Here is a 17,236-nt window from a genome sequence, read left to right as displayed (position 1 = left end):
AAACCCGTGGGGTTTTTTGGTAATTGTCTTAATTTGTGTTACTTTGAGACTGAAGTTTTTTTTTCATGTTTATCGGTCAATTACATTTCTTCTCTTGGGACATTTCTGCTTAGCTCTTTGCCCATTTTTCTCACTAAGTTTATATATATATATATATATATATCCTGTTCTGCACCCTTTACCTGTCTCATTTAATAATTTCATCAGATACACAGCTTTAAACTAAAAAAAAAATAATAGTAAACCTCTCTACCACATCTCCTCATTCATGGAAGATGATCCAAAAACACTGGCTTTCTCGTGACTCAGGCCACGACGTTCCCTTTTGATCTCCTAACACTGTGAACACTTGGTCCCAGCTGCCCTCAGGATGCGCAGCTCAGGGCAACAAAGTGGAAGACATCTGATCACAGACTCAGGGAGCATCGCAGGTGTGAGAGTGTGAGGGCGTGTATGTGTCTGTAAGAGACATGAATAATCTGCATTCAACAAATTCCAAATTGACCAAATTATTTTTTACTAAAATGTGATGATGGAAAATACTGTTTGAAGCATACTGATTTGAGCGTGAAAAACTTCAAATTCTACAAAGCACCAATTCTTCCCTAGTCCCTAGAGTCCGTCATAATATGTCAGTGTTTCTTTAAAATACCTCAGCTCTTTCCTTGAGCTTCTGTGTAAGAATGGTCACCCTCCACTGTATTCTAGCTGTGCTCATGCCTGCCTTATCTCCCTTGCAGACTTTGAGCTTCCCCAGAGCCCAGACCTCCTCTGCACTCCCCTCAGCAACCAGTGCAAGGCAGGTTCCCAACACATCCTCCATGAAGGAACACAGCAACTTCCCCACAACGGCATTTACATTAATGGCACTTATCTGCACTATGAATTGAGCCCTGCAGAGTCAGATACATATTAGGGTCTTGCAGTCCTGAATTTCAGCGTGTTCCTTTTAGGCAGCAAAGCACCAAGATCCTTTGTGGCCATTCTGTGAAGTTGGGCAGGGACTGGCCAAGATCATAATAAATCTCGGATTTATAAATCTTGGCTTGTCTCATTCTGAGTTCTCAAAATGGCTGTTCAGTAGACACACATTCTTGTGAGAATTTAGGGGGGGGGGTGGTCAGCAGAGATTTAAAAAGAAACTTGGAAATCCATTACATTGCTCACTCTTAAGTACTAAACCTAAGCATTTTAAGCAAAGGAATAAAGATGAGATTTATTTTTCAGGTTTATCACTTTAGCTTCCTTTTTACTCTTTTAATACAGCTGCTTCAAAGTGTATATTTATTATCAAGTTCTAATATTCTAGATATTTGGCAGGAGCCATAATGAGGAGCAAGAATAAGAAAAAGAATAAAGCGACATAAAAAGAACATGTGAAAACAACCAAGGCCCTTGCCCTCAGGACTGAGGCCCCACCATCTAACGCAGGAGGTGGAGGTGGGGGCGGAAGCCCATGTTGCAATCTGTTTACTGCTAAATTACTGCTTCACTGTGGGACATTTATCTCAGCTCCACTTTATTACATTCAGCGTCTGAATTCCAATTCAAAACTAATTAATACAAAAATAAACATACTGTTCCCAAGCACAGGCATAATAAGCAAGAAAACGCTACACTGTTTTCCACTCCAAAAGGCTCATTCTGAACTTTGTACTTCAGTGACCAGACCTTTAACTATTTCATTTTTACCCAACACAACTTAAGGTAAGATTTCTCTATAACCACAGTTGCTCTAAACTTGATGGATCTGCTGAAATACTAGCTAGTGACATCTGGAAGAACCATACATCAGCTTCTACTCAAGGTCATGAGCAGTATTTTTGTTTCCCAGCTCAGCAAGGTTAACAAACCTGACATTTCCACATAACTTTGAGGAGGCTTTTTCCTTCCTTCCGGATGGGATTACCTCACGCAAGGGAAGGCAGGAAAGCTGTTCTGAAATGACGCACTGTGAACGGGACGGGGCAGCGCTAAGGGGAGTGGGCTTGGGGGGAGCACTGATGAAGGACGGTTAGTTTCTTTTTGCCTTTGCAAGGGACAGAATGATACTAAAACAAACATCAAATAAACACTGATGAAAATGCTTAAATATAATGTCAAATACATTAGTAAATTAATTAGTATAAAATAATAGCTCTATACAAAAAAGTCCCACACCCCCAATTTTATCTCCTAAAATTTACACTTCATTAAATCCGGTTTTTTTGTTTGTTTGTTTGTTTGTATTCACACAGATGGCTAACGTCACCTCAACAATTCATTTCAGTGTAAATTTACCACATAAAACAGGAACAGTCATTTTTCAAAGTATACAAATACTGGTAACCATGACAACCAGTCAGAGCCCTCTCCGTTTTCAGAGCAAAATGTTAACCACAGGACATTCCAGCTGTGACTCATTTGCAACTACTGGCAAGCATTGGTCCTTCTAAGGGTATGATTTTTCCTACTTTTGGAAAGCCTAAAGATTCTACTAGGTCAGAACAAATATTTGAGGTTGGAATTAAATCCACATAAAGGCAACTAGTAGAAATCAAGGAGAGAAAGAGTGAGAATCTCATTTTGAATATGCACATCTAATTTGTATATCTGTGTTTAGAAATTTTCTAAAATATTGTCATTTCAGAATAATGCTTATATTTTCAAGGGAGCCATTAACTGTATCTTCAAATGTGGGTTTGCTTTTATATAAAATCTCTTTTGTAAAATGTTCTCAGGTAGTCCTTTAAGGAGTCTATTCATTTAGGATTTTTGTGGTTTAGGTCCTTCTCCAACCCTGAAATATCTCAACCACTCTTAGGACATTCAAAGAGGAAGGAAATCTCTTGCCTGGCCACATTTAACAACTTTTATCTACTTCCTTTGCATGGGTTTGATCATTTGACACATGCATCAGCTGTCCGTCCATCAGTGACTTCAGACTCCAGTTGCAGTATGAAATGGTTTGCGGAGTCCTACTAAATATTAGGGTGGAGAGCATAAAGCCCAAAGCACATCACTGACAGAACATCTGTTTTGCCATTTTTGCAAGACTACGGGTTTTATAGGTACTTTACAGGTCACCAGATCTCAAGTCTGGAGGAACCCAGAAGCAGCTAATGTCCTCTCAGTGGGAATCAAGTGGACACAAGCTGTAAGCTCTCAGAACAGAGACATGCTTTTCAAGTGCCTCTTCATGACTACATTGTTTTTTATTTTTAAAATTTGTGATGAATGAATAAAATTGTAACTAACTGTCTCACAGGTATGAGTTTGGATCTATAAATTGACTTCAAAACTCATTTTAGAAACCCAGTAACAAGTAAAACTCAGCCCTTTCTATTTTTATTGCCATCTAATTCACACTTTTTAGAACTATTATTTTTCTTATTTACTTGAAAATTTTCTGGGATAAGATTATTTTCTATAGTGAAGTGTTAATTTTAAAAATTAAAAACAGTCCATGTAGATAAATTAAATCAAGAATCTCTTGAGATAATGTCATTAAAATATGGGGAAACTTTGAGAAAAAAATTGGTACATTTTCCATTATACATCTTCACAAACTCCAAAACTATTATCCTTTAGAGTCTAATATGTGATTGAAATAATTCACCTGCCATGAGGGAGTGCTCTAGGTGTAATAGGGAATCCCCTAGTAACTGTAAAGAACAAAATTCTAGTCAGGGTAAGGAAGACGGTTAAATTTCTCAGAACTGTATTTAACGAGTGCATACAGTAGTTTTTGAAAGTCGGTGCCTCGAACAGAAGACTGGAACGGAAGTGGAAGCAGGGAAGAGATTTTACTGTGGGAGCACAGCAGAGCATATCCAGTGTGATCGGGGCCCAGGTTCACTGTTCAGCTCTGACATTTGCTTACATATCACATTGTGAATGTCACTGAACTTCTGTAATTAAAAGTTCTTTATAAATTTGACATCACAATGGTTCTTCTATGGTTGTTTTAAACAGCAAATGAGACTAATTGTGCACTAGGTTAAGTACGAGGACTGGCATGTGGAATATGCTCAAAATGTTATTCTTACTCTTGGTTAGAAGCAAAGGAAAGCATTTTTCCCAAAGAACCCAGTCCAGAAATAGCTTCAAGAGAAAAACTATGATGGTTAGAGAGAACTAGAGCTGACTTATGTACATGTCACAGAAACCATCCCTGACTGAGCAGACAGGGAGGCGACAAATCAGTGAATCACTTGTGAGGAGCGGACAGCTGTGGCTTGCAGCTCCTTTGCTAAGACTGCCCAGTGATACAGGGAGGCCGAGCCCATTCCTGATGGGTGGGGTGCGCAGCCCAACACAAAGCATATTGTGGAGGAAAAGTACACACGGTGTGTGTGTCAGGTGGAGGGAGACGGTAGGGAAGGGAACATTAGAAAGTTTGCCAGGGCTGCCCGGGTGAGGGACACGGGGGTGAGGAAAGTGTCTCCAGTGTTTCTTCCTGTTGCAGCCCCCTCTGCCCTTTCTGCCCCGCCCACCTATGGCACTAGCTGCTTAGTCACTGGAGCAACAACAGGGTGGAGACTGGTGAATTCTTGGAGTATCTCTTCGGATGTCCCCACCCGGAAAAACAGCCATAACAGGATCCATGGGAACTGCCTCATTAGACTGGTTATTGAGAATGTTATTGCTGAAGTTTACTCACAAATCTCCTGATTAAACTTGGCGTTCCAGAGTTTACTTTAAATTTGAAGGGTTTTGAACTGTTCCTGTAACAACAGTAGAAATTGCCAAACAAGTACCATAGAGTAGGGCAAAATGCTCCCATCATGGAGAAAAACCCAGGGGGTAAAAACTAACCAAACCGTGGAGCATAAACTAGGTGAAAGTTGAAGAGGAGAGCCAACAAGCAGAGCCTGGCGGGCTCTAGATGGAGCCATGATGGTTCCAGCTGGTAAAGTCTTGTCCACTATGTAGTAATTGGTTAGACAGATGTGAGCAGAGCAAGGACAACAGGCCAGGCATGGAACATCACCATGTAGAAAGCCCCGGGTGTTTTGCAACAGGAAAAACTGGGAAAGCCAGGACCTCGCCCCCAGGGTGACTTTCCTCCCCTACCACATCACCGGGTGTGCAGTTCAGACTCCCTGGCCTTTGCTACCACTGGTCATGTGGTTAGGACCCTCCCCTGATCCTTCCTTCCCTAGCATGCCACAAGTCCTGCATCAGACTGCCTGAGAGGAGGAGCAAGGGGGCCGGAGAACAGCCTCACAGGACTCCCAGGCAGGCCCCTACACCACTACTCAGGCATGAAGCCCTCAGAACAATGAAGTTCTGACCTGCAGCAAATGACCTCAGAAGCAGAGCCTTGCATCTGTTGACCACAGAGACAGTTTTGCTCGAACTACAGATGACATTTCGGTCTCAGTTGTGTTTCAGCTCCAGGCCCAGAAAAGCAGCAAGGCCGGGTCGCATGACGCCATGGCTGACAACTGGACCAGCTGCAATGACTAATGACGCCCTGCCCTACTGCTGACCAATCAGTACAGACCACGACCCTGAAAGGACACATCTGGGCAGCGGATGAATATTCTACCAAGATCCTCTCCTAAGACCTCCCCTAAAGTGTTGGCCTTTAAAACCTTCAAGAGAAGAGCCCAGGGCGAGCTCTCACTCTCTAGACCATTCCTGCTTGACTCTTAGTGCCCAGTGTACTTTGCTCTCTTTCTCCTAAGCTTCAAGGGTCCTCCTTTTGCCTCTGTAACTTGTTTGCTGAGCCCACACCCAGCTGGCTCACTTTTCCTACTTCTGTGACTTTCTTAATACATTTTCACTCTGATTTGAATTCCCTGGCTCTGAATTCTTCTCTCAGCTGAACTCAAGAACCAAGGTTGCTGAACTGAGATCCAATCACCGGTAACAACTGACGCTGTTTCCCCACCAACAATCAGATTTACGGCGATGCACGGTGTACTCGGCTGCAGAGGCAGACATCTTCCCCCAGGCGCAGGAAAGCCGTGCAGCCATGTGCTGACCAGGCAGGGCAGGAAATGTAAAACACCCGTCTAAAATTAAACCATTACTCAGAATGCTGGGCATTGCATGACAGCAGGAAACCCACCGAAAGACCGCATTCGCAGTTACTCTGTGTCTCCCAGAATTAGAGGTCTGCCTCAAACACAGACCAGACAGTCTCCTTTCCAGGCAGTGGCTGGTTGTTGTCTGCTCTTAATAGTGCATATACATTTTTATTTCTCCTTTCTTTCTATTACTCATTTTAGAAACCACAGAGGCTGAGTTGGGTTGGGGTTTTGTTGGTTTTTTTTTTTCGTTTTTAAAAATCACTGCCTAATCATGATTGTGTGCTTCAAGTCATTGCCTCTTCATGATTGTGTAGCTGTAAAAGATGTAACTACAAAGATGTTTATGCCTGCATTGTTTAGAACAGTAGATATTTGAAAAGATTCTAAGTGCTCTACAATAAGAATCGGTGGCTGCATTTCAACGCTGGAAGATGCAATGTTGTACATAACATGGTCTGTCTAGTAAATGACCTGGAGACACGCTTGCAAGCTCTTGCTACATGGGGGAGAAAGTCATTTTAGAATAGTATGTCCAGAGTGATGCCCTTCTGAATATTAACATAGAGTAAATGTATAGGGAAAGACTATAGGAAATAAATACAACCAAATATTATTAGCAGTGATGTAATTTGGGTTATTTTTATTTTATCTAGGCTTTTCTAGATTTTCCAAATTTCCTGCAATGACTATATGTATACTCCTGTGTGATCAGATAAGCTTATTTTTAAAGCATTATCTTTGGGAATTAATTGATATAACATTCTCAGTGCCCAGCTGGTCTAATAAAAACATTATATTATCTATTCCCATGGTCTTTTATACGTATCTCAAGATTATGCATAAAAATGAGCCCATTGAAATATTATTATATAAGGTTGTCTTCCCCAGTATTCATTTAAAACCATATTTTGTGTCCAGTGCTCCCTTTTTTATAGTAGGTTTTTATTATTAATTAGACTAATTCTTTATTAAAAAAGAATTTCTTCAGATGTTGAGGGACCGAATACTTCTCACAAGCCCAAGCTGTGAGAGTCACTGATGGGGCCTAAATGCCTATTTCCCTCCCTCAGTGGTAAGTGAAAGGCTCCAAAGCCAAGCGTACTCTCCCGTGGCCACACGAACATTCAATTCCATGAACCACAGCCCTCCTTCTGCCAACTGGACCGTTACAGTGAAACACTAAACATTTTTTTAAATTATTCTGCCTCCTAAAAGCCTCACTATCTGCTACAGATGGACTCGGCAACAGGAAGGAACCTGGTCTGCAGACCAGTGTGGAATCACAGCACCCTGAGCAGGAAGGCCCCGAGAGCGGCCACCCCAACTCTGCCCCAACTCAGGGAAGGCAGGGAAGAACGCCTGTGAGACAGTAAATATAAGACCTAAGGGGTAAAGATGACAATTTAAAAACAAAACAATTCTGAAATGCTACCATTAGAAATCTTTCCTATTTTAAAGTAATCAATACAATTCACTGAAGCCATGATCATCTCTAAGGTTACAACCTAGCATTCTGATCAGTGTGTTCTGACCCACGTGGTATGCCTGTTAGACGGAGGAGGAGACCTTCCACCTTCCTGCCTCCGGTGGCCGCGCTCAGTGGAGCTAAGTAAGGACCACCAGGAACAGAAGGTGGACAGAGCAATTTTGAGTTCTGAGCACCTAAGGCAATTTCTAGTGGCTTCTGAGTAGTGTGGAAATTATCAGTAGATCAGATTATTATTCATCCTGATTCTGTCCTTCCTGTTTGAGAGACTACTGAGGGGAAACACACAGTTTCTTTTCAATCTGAGAGCAGAGGCTTTCCTTTGAAGGCTGGTACGTTTGCCTCATTAACTGCAGCAAATTAACGCAATGGCATGAAAATTCTTTATTGTGAGGGATGGTCAAAAATGAACAACATTTCCTCTGGAGAGAAAGGATGTTAATCACACTGAAATATCTCTCCTTTTAATTTCTATAATTAAATAACATTTTACTCGGCAACTTTAGACTTTAAAAGGATCTTATAAAATGCTTCTTGTTACCCTTAATGACACTATAAAGTATTTGGCTTAATTAACCAAGAGATACACTTACTTAATTCAAAACTCCTCTGGAATCCAGATCAAGCTTAGTGCAATGCTAGACTCAAACCTGGTATAGAGACATGGAGTTGCTTGCTATACTCTTGTCACTGTCTGTGCAAGTTTTTGAATAGCAGTCGTACTCAGAACTGAAATAACTTATCTCTGAATTCTAAGCAAAATGCCAGGCATCTTAGAAGTAAACTTTCTCTGACAGACAGTTCAGGAAGCATGACTCATCTGCTCAGGAAGTGTTTAAGGAGGTGCCATGGTGATAAAAGGCAGCTCAGACTCATTGCTGCTAAGATAGAAAAATCTCATCTGCTTCTCTGCAGTCCTCCAACTGGCCAAGAGGATTTTAACTACTACACTTCTTAGGTTCAGATATAGAATCCCTGTGACTTTTGCAGGGTGGCCGAGGCCAGCCAACAGTGGAGGGCAGGCCCCCTTCACCCCTTCTTAGAGCACTTACTAACAAGAGCTTACAATTGTGAGTCTTCCACTGACCCTTTGAGAAGAATATGTATCTCCAACAGTTCAGGAGTGTCTTTCTCAAGGATCTGAAAACCATTCCTTTGAAACTTTGAATCAGGAAGGAAAGGGCCCCGTCTCCCAGCCTCCCGGGGAGGAAGAATCCTCATTCCCGTCACTGCCTAACTTCCACCAGACTTGGCTGGCTTGACCACACTTGCACTGTCCAAACCTTTGTAGTCTTTCACTTCCTGACTCTGCGGGAGCCCGACCGGTGCCCTCCCAACTCCCTCATTCTCCCTGGCCTGTGCATATCTGTACAAACTGAAGTTGCATTCAGTTCCTACTGGGCCCTCTTCCCTACTGCAGTAGTACATTGCTAATCAAAATCTGTCCTTCCCACTGTAACCACAACTTTCCTGAGTAAAACCTCCAGCTTCCTTCACGTCTTGTTCACTTATTCCTACTCAGGACAACTTCCTTCACAGATGAGCTTGGTGCTGCTGTTTCAGGTCATCAGAGCACCCGATAATATTCCCTGATAGCACATAACACAGCTCGTAATTAAATTTGTACTGTGTGATCAACTGATTAACATCTGTCTCCTCTGTGAAGACAAAAAAAACTGATGATAAAATAGTTATATTTCCATAGCCTATATGTCTAAAATACTTTTGAATAACTGAATGAATGGAAAAGTGAATGAGTAATGCATATTTATGATAGTGGCAACTTGAGGAAGTACCACAGCACAAACAGAATGAAGGAACAAACCCTATTTGTGTTTAATTCAGCTTTCACCAATTTATTAGAATTTGGGTATCTTGGTGAAACATCCATCAGTATTTGTTGCAGAAAGAGCTATAGGATTTTCCCACAGCTCTTTGTAACCTCCCCTTGTCTGGGTTCCTGAATCACCATTTAGAAAGCAAAGAATACCTCCACTGAACTCAGATGTGATTAAGAAGTAAACTTGTATTAAGTGTCGGAGAATTTGAGAGTTCTCCGAAACAACAGCTAGAATTACCTTCGCTAACTACAATGTCACTGGGGCCTGATGTTTTATAGTCGCAGCTGGAAAATGTTGCTCAGGCTGCAGACTTAGAAAACACGGATATTGATGATATTTTCATTCATTGTTTTACTTTAAATGGATTATTTTGTACTTTAAAGGAGGACTGGGAGTGTAACAAACAATGATATAAACATCTGGTGAACACGATGACATCAGCAAGAGGATTTGGCAAGAGGTGAAATGAACCTCATAAAGAGTAGTGGGAAATGCATTTGGCAGAAGTCACGGACATAATGAAGAGGACCTGAAACTGACATCATGAAAAGGGAAAGGGAATGAAAGGATGTGAGGGAAGACAATAGTGGCGAGGGTGCCAAACAAGGAAAGAGGGGAAAATGTTTAGGATCAGAATTCAATCATTTGAAAGTACATCTGACATTTCTACATAATGAGATAAACACAGTAACGACATCTCCAGGCCTTGATGAGATAAAGTATATATTTCAGCTATACCAATGGGAAAATAAGACCTGTTGAAAAAGAAACTTTAGTAGCATTCAAAGATATATGTTAAGAGGATACCTATTAAAATATCTACGATTTCCCAGAAGAGAGCTTTGAAACGAGGATACAACATGCTGTCGCAATAGAAGTGGGCTACGGACTCGGATGGGGGGCTCCCCTATTGAAATCCCCAGAGATTTTGATGGGGTGGGTTGGGGTGAGGTCTAGGAATGTGTTTTTACAGCAAGATCCCCAGGTGATTCTGGAATGCATCCAGATTTAGCAGCTGGTCGTAGGGGCTTTATCCTCTAGTATCAACCTGTTCCTCACTAGAGACCACAGTTTTTAACCAAGGAAACAGGGAAGCAAAAAGAGATAAAGGGGATGACCATGGGGAGATGACTTCAACTGTCTAGACATCTCTCAGATGTCTCTTTGTGATACCTGATTCTTTCTACATCTTCTCTCAGAGTGTAAACATTGAAGAAAAGTGCTGCCCTGTACTAATTCTGCCCAGCAAAGAGGTGGTTACTAACGCAGAAGTGACCAAAATATCAGGAGAGCAGGATCGAGTTCCTTAGTGCCCGTGATCACTGCCCACACCAGTCACAAGCCTTGGGTTTGGGGGAGCCCGACTTCAGAAGGAGATCTGTGCCCATAGACCAATGAAAGAAATAAAACAAGCCATAGGAAAAGGAAAGAGTCCACAAAGTCAAGAATAACTATTACAGCAATAAAAGGAAAAACTTCTGAAAAAATCCATTAAGAAGAATTCATATGGCTACATAAGAGCTTTCCGACCATTTCATGAGCGTACATACAAGTCAGCCAACTTAGCTTTGGGAAACAGCACAGTTATGGGGGAAATGTCTGTTTTTTAAAGCAGTCATCAGGGCAAGGAAAGGCAGAGGTGTGGACTGGGCCAGCACCAGCAGAAGATGGCACAGCATGATGAAGGGGAAGTAGAAGCTTGCCTCGTGTGGTTTTGAAACCGGAAGAAGAGACACTGAAATCCAGTTTAGAAGATAAGACAATCAAACTTCTAAAATAATTTTTTCAGGTTAAACTGAATTGTATACTGTAGCACTGAAAGTTACAGTCACTGCAGAACTAACTTTGTAATCTTGCCGAATGCGTGTAAGAAATGTTTTAGAGTGACAGCAGAATCCACACCCCTGCACAGAGACCCTGCACACGTGTGACCAGTGGGCAGAGACAAGTGTGTGATCTGGCTGTGCTGCCTGGAGGGGCCCCTGTCCACAAACCGGCTAGACCCACACTTTTGCTGTCACGCTCAAAAAGGTGAGCCACCTGTGCTGGTAATTTGTTGACCATGCAAGATTTGATTGGTTGTAAGTGCTTGAGATGAGAGGTCACATAAAGATGTAAAGTCATGGCTGAGGTGGCCGTATGGAAGCTAAAACTGTGAGGATGCAGAAACCCGGGATGTTTTTAGGGAGAGAGGGGGGAATGGCGTGTGCAACGCTGGGAGAAGCAACAAGGCAGTGAGACAGGCGGGAGCGTCGCTAAGCTGCCTTCATGTCTGCCTTCGCCCAGCTTTCCAGTTTATTCTGTGTGTCACGAGGTTTCTCACTTTCCTCAGAATAGCAGTCCTTTCACGAACATCAATTTTTCCTACAGGGTTCGGTTGGAGTGTGTACCTGCAACCAAGACTATAAAGCAGAACAATGAAAAAGCAGGACCGCCAGAGGCCTGAAGGAAAATTTATTCTAGTTCCAAAATGGAGAAAAGATTTATTTTGGAACCTCACAGATGAGTAAAATTGACAGTAATTTTTTTGAAAAATTCTAAATTGGATGCTAAAAATAATTTGTCAGCAATAACCAAGAGGTGATTATAATAAATAACTACTGCTTCTCCATGAAAAAGCCATGCTAAAATAACATAATTTCTCTTTGTGACGGTGTCACTAAAGTGGTAGATCCAAGGGTTTCTTGGACACTCCTTCATATCACCTCTGAGGGGGACAGAAAATTGTGAAAGAGAGTATAGACAGAGGATGTGTGGTATTACAGCTACGAGCATCAGCCTGGAGCCGCAGAGCCTGGTAGAAAGCTTGGCTTTGTCATCTGTAATCTCTGTGATTGTGGACCACCTGGGTATTTACCTCAAATGTCTAACCTGCAAAATGGGTATAATATTTCCCATATTACAAGGTTGCTGTCATAATTACCTAGCAAATAGTAAGTGCTTGATAAAGATCAGCTATTACTATTACCAAGTTGTTTGAATGGTGCTATTGTAAAAGTGTTCAATAATAGCTCATTTTAACCAAAGAAACCTATCATTCTGGAGTACTGGAGACAGGCACCATTTTGTCTGACATTTTTATCAATTACTTTTGAGTAAGTAGCAGGGCAATGGCCAAAGGGCCTATATACAAATGACGAGTGCTGTAAAGACTGGAGAATCAAGATTTAGAGGAATCATGAAGTGATGGAATTCTCAGCAAAGCAGTCAAATATAACTTACTGGGAATAATATCCTGGGGTTGGCTATGCAGCCACTACAATTCATATAAAAATTACCTAGAGATTATAGGTCTTAATATAGTCCAGCATTGTGACTTGACTAACAATAAACTCACTTAACCTCAGCCTACATATGCCAGAAGTATATGAACCAGGTGATATCGTCCCAGATACTCAGTCCTGGGTTGGCTAGTTGGGGTGTTGCATCTGGTCTTGGGCCACATTTTAAGAGACACTGACATACAAGAGAACATGCAAAGGTGGGTGTGCCATGGAAGCTTGCCACTTGAGGACCGCTTAAAGAGATTAAGGATAAGGATTGGGGAACAGAGGCCAAGACTTAATGATGATTTGCTTGAGCAAAGTCAGACACTGAATTCATGCCTCCTCACTCTACAGTCTTGTTCCTGCTCCCACCACCCCTCACACACTGCTCTGCCCAGAGTCACACTGATCTCCAGGGGACACTGCTCAACCCTGACCTTTCGTGACCCTGTAGGAGAATCTCACCTGATTGATTGCTGTCACCATCTAGTATAATCTCTTCCTTCAGTTTCCATAACACAAAAATCTCCTAGTTTCCCCCCCTTCCTTTTCTCACCACACACATGCTCCAAGTTGACCTAATACATGTCCTGGCCTTCCTATACACCTCTGTGCTGATTTCTCCCAAATTCATCACTTCTGCTTGTATATGCACTCACCTATAAAAATCTCCTCTTCCAAGCAAGTGGAAAACTTATTTGAACAAATAATAAAAGAGAACTTCCCCAATCTGTCAAACACAATAGACTTCCAGGAAATCCAGGAAGCTCAGAGAGTCCCAAAGAAGTTGGACCCAAGAAGGAACACACCAAGGCACATCATCATTACATTAGCCAAGATTAAAATGAAGGAGAGAATCCTAGAAGCAGCAAGAGCTAAGGGGACAGTCACCTACAAAGGAGTTCCCATCAGACTGTCAGCCGATTTCTCAAAAGAGACCTTACAGGCAAGAAGGGGCTGGAAAGAAGTATTCCAAGTCATGAAATCCAAAGACCTACATCCAAGATTGATCTATCCAGCAAAGCTTTCATTTAGAATGGAAGGACAGATAAAGTGCTTCTCAGATAAGATCAAATTCAAGGAGTTCATCATCACCAAGCCCTTATTATATGAAATATTAAAGGGACTTATCTAAGAAAAAGAAGATAAAAAAGATGAACAGTGAAAGGACAGCAAACTCACAGTTATTAACAATCAAACCTAAAACAAAAGTAAACTAAGAAAACAGCTAGATCAGGAGTGAACCATAGAAATGAAGATCACATGGAGGGTTAGCAACAGGGGAGTGGGAGGAGAAGGGGGAGAAGGTACAGAAAATAAGTAGCATAGACAGTAGATAGAAAATAGATAGGGGGAGGGCAAGAATAGTATGGGAAACATAGAATTTAAAGCACTTGAGACACGTGTTCATGAACTAAAGGGGAGGGAATGCTGGGGGAGGGCTATGCAGGGTGGAGGGGAATGAAGGAGGGAAATAAAACAAATGTAATGGCATAATCAATAAAATATGTATTAAAAAATTTTTAAATAAGTGGAACAAAAAAATCTCTTTCATATGCAGACTCAGACTCAAGATAAAAATGAAAAAGTGAAATCAAGTTGTGAAACACAGGAAGAATTGCCATAACTGTATGAGCAATATGGTATTACCCCTTTAGTCAAATGACCCTTTCTCCCATTAAATATTTCATTTCCAAATCTTAATCATTTATTTTTGCCCAGAAGACAAAATAATGAAGGATGGAGTAGATTCCCAATGGGCTTATACCAACCCACACCTCTCAGCAAAGTTGGACACAATGTCCAACCAGCACCTAATCAAGTCCTTTCATAGTTTCAGTTTTATTAATTCAAAATAATTCAATTCTGGCTGCAGTAACAGCCACTCAATTGAGACTTGGCTCAGTCGCTTGAAAAAAAGAACCTTTAACTCCAAGTTACTTAAAATAATGAACACTAGAGTTTGTGTTTGTGGCCTTGCTCTCCTTTAACGGTTATTTGTGTTTTTAAATTTTCCATCATAGACCAGCCATTGTACAGATTGCTATTGCCCGTTGGCTTAAAGAAATGGAAAAAATCCCCTCCCTCTGTCAAGAGCGTCATTCTTTGGAAGGCTTTGCTGAACTTCTGGTTCTCGTTCTGTGTTTTTGCTGCTTTCCCCATCAGTGTTGCACAAGACAGATGGCACGCCTGTACCATGGTCCATGAGGGGCCTCTCACAAGCTGCCCCGCAGTTATTGGAACAAGTATTTTTTTATTTGACAGTTTTCAAACACCTCCAAAAATTATCTGATGGGCCTTGCTACTCTTCCTTCATCAAGTAAGTCCAGCGGTTGGCAGTCGGGACCCTGGAAGGGCTTCATTTCATTTCTTCCCCATTCTCACTGCCAAAGCCTCCTTTAAAGTCTAGTTCAAAAGCTCCCTCTTCACTGCAGCTTTCTCCATCGTGTTTTATCACATCACAACCTGGGGCCTAGTGCATTTGACACATGTGCTGCTCATCAGTTCTGTTTCAGTTTATGCTCAAACTGATGGAATTGCAATGACTGTGTAGGACTTATACCGAAAGGCCAGTTTGGAATCCAGTTTTTTCTCATTAGTTAGTAGCTTCATTAGGCTGATGTTAAAATATGGCTGTGATATTGAATTTCCCCTGAACTTACTAAACTCTTATAAGATTCCAACTCTATAAGGAGTCCCTGGGTTATAAGGTTAGTAGAAGACAGTTTCCACCTTAGAGTGGAAACTTCCACTAATCTGAGAGTCCAGTAGGGCATACGGACACAATCACAACTGGTAAAACTATAATATAACCTGCTGTGTTTGCGGTATGAACGGGGGCTTTGAAAGCGACTTTGCAACTTTTTTTGTAAAAAATCATCAAGATCTCACCATGTGAAGAAAAGAAAAAAAAGGCACCCTTGGCCAGGTAGCTCAGCTGGTTAGAGTGTTGTCCTGATACACCAAGGTTGCGGGTTTGATCCCTGGTCAGGGCACATACAAGAATCGTCAATGAATGGATAAATAAGTGCAACAACAAATCCATGTCTACCCGTGTCTTTCTTTTTCTTTCTCTCTCCCTCTCTCCATAAAATTCAATTTAAAAAATTTCAGAAAAAAAAAAGTGGCCACTCCAGGTAATTGAGAAAAGCACACCATTACTAAGCCTGTGAAGACCATCTAAACACTAGATCAAGGAAAGTGGACTTAAAAACTGTTGTCAAGTTCATACTTCTGTTTGTTTTATGTTGTGTCATGTTGTCTTTAAATACTAGTAAATATAACTTTCTAATGGGTAAACACCATGGCTACTATTTCTATAATATTGAACTTTTCAAAATATAAGGCAAGGTTTTCTTTAACCTATACAATTATCCCTCACAACCACACAGTTCATGTATTCAGGACCTCAGAAAAACCTCTCAAAGTACAGGAAGCTTCTCTCTTTCATTTTGAAAGAGAAAAGTGCTATTTGGAAGAGATACACTAACTTTGAACAACCTCAATCAATGATAGTTTTCCTTAAGAAATGGTAAAAAGAGGATTAAAAATGTTACAAGGATAAAGCATTTTTTTCCTGAGAATATGTCATCAAAATTACAAATGCTGGGTGTTGGAAATATTTACAAGAAAGATCTCTGAGAGTCGCCTATCACCTTAGAGAGAAACGCACTGAACCACTGTGCAGTGGACAGATGGGATGGGGAGATGTTCTAGTACTATCTGAGCTGGTGCTTGTGACTTTGGAAAAGACTTCCAGTGAAAGCATCACATGTGGATTCAAACGTACTGTATAATAACAATGAAGATGGAGAGAAAATGACATATCTGATGACTCAAAAAGTGATGTTATTAGTGATGAAAACTAGATGTCGACATATATGTAAATTGTTTTGAGTAAAATTACTTCATGAAGTGTGAGAGTGGAAATCAATATTTCTAAATTAATGTGGTAGTTTGTAAACCTGTGTTTTATACATGGATACATAATTACATTAACAAAATAAATTAGCTGCCTCACTTTACAATCTATAGCCCTAAAATGTTGAAAAGTTAGCAAAAAGGCTCTTGTAAATAAAATGTCTTATAAAAACAGCAAATTACCTCATATTTTGAGTTCCCTAATTTTCAAGCAACTTTTATTGCATAGCATTGTATACAGAGAGTTGAATGAGAGTCACTGGTGGTCATCATTATAACGAACAGAAACTTCTGTTTTACAAAAAAAAAATTAACTAAAATATACATAAATTTAAGTGAAAACAAAAATCAAAATCATGATTCTTGGTACCAGGCAAATTAAACAAGGCCATGAAATCCAAACATTTTTCTGATCTCTTGTCTATAGAGAGAGAACATAAAAACAACCAAGCAAAAATAGAAGTTATTCTTCTACTTCTGTATTAGTTAAATAATATGAGGCCAGTCAGTCCAGAAATTATAATAAAATTTAAGAACATAGATAGTTCTTTGCGTATATAATTTAGGAAATTAAATATTCAGATGACGCAGAGAATATGCATGAAACATTCTTGTTAAACACCATGGCTAGTTGGTGTATTACAGGTGTGTAGGGTTAGGGATTTGGTGCTGCAAAAGCATTATTACTCCTAGTTTGGCTTG

General features: G+C 40.8%; 1 protein-coding gene across 1 annotated transcript in view; it reads right to left on the bottom strand.

Annotated features, from left to right (window-relative positions):
* Positions 1 to 17,236, bottom strand: part of CUBN (cubilin) — a 263,178-nt gene that overhangs the window by 175,246 nt on the left and 70,696 nt on the right. The gene's annotated exons all lie outside the window — the stretch shown is intronic.

This window comes from Artibeus jamaicensis, unplaced genomic scaffold (assembly GCF_021234435.1).
Source record: "Artibeus jamaicensis isolate MK-2021 breed Jamaican fruit bat unplaced genomic scaffold, CSHL_Jam_final contig_426, whole genome shotgun sequence".
In the NCBI taxonomy this organism is placed as follows: Eukaryota; Metazoa; Chordata; class Mammalia; order Chiroptera; family Phyllostomidae; genus Artibeus; species Artibeus jamaicensis.
This window is presented reverse-complemented; position numbering and strand designations above follow the sequence as displayed.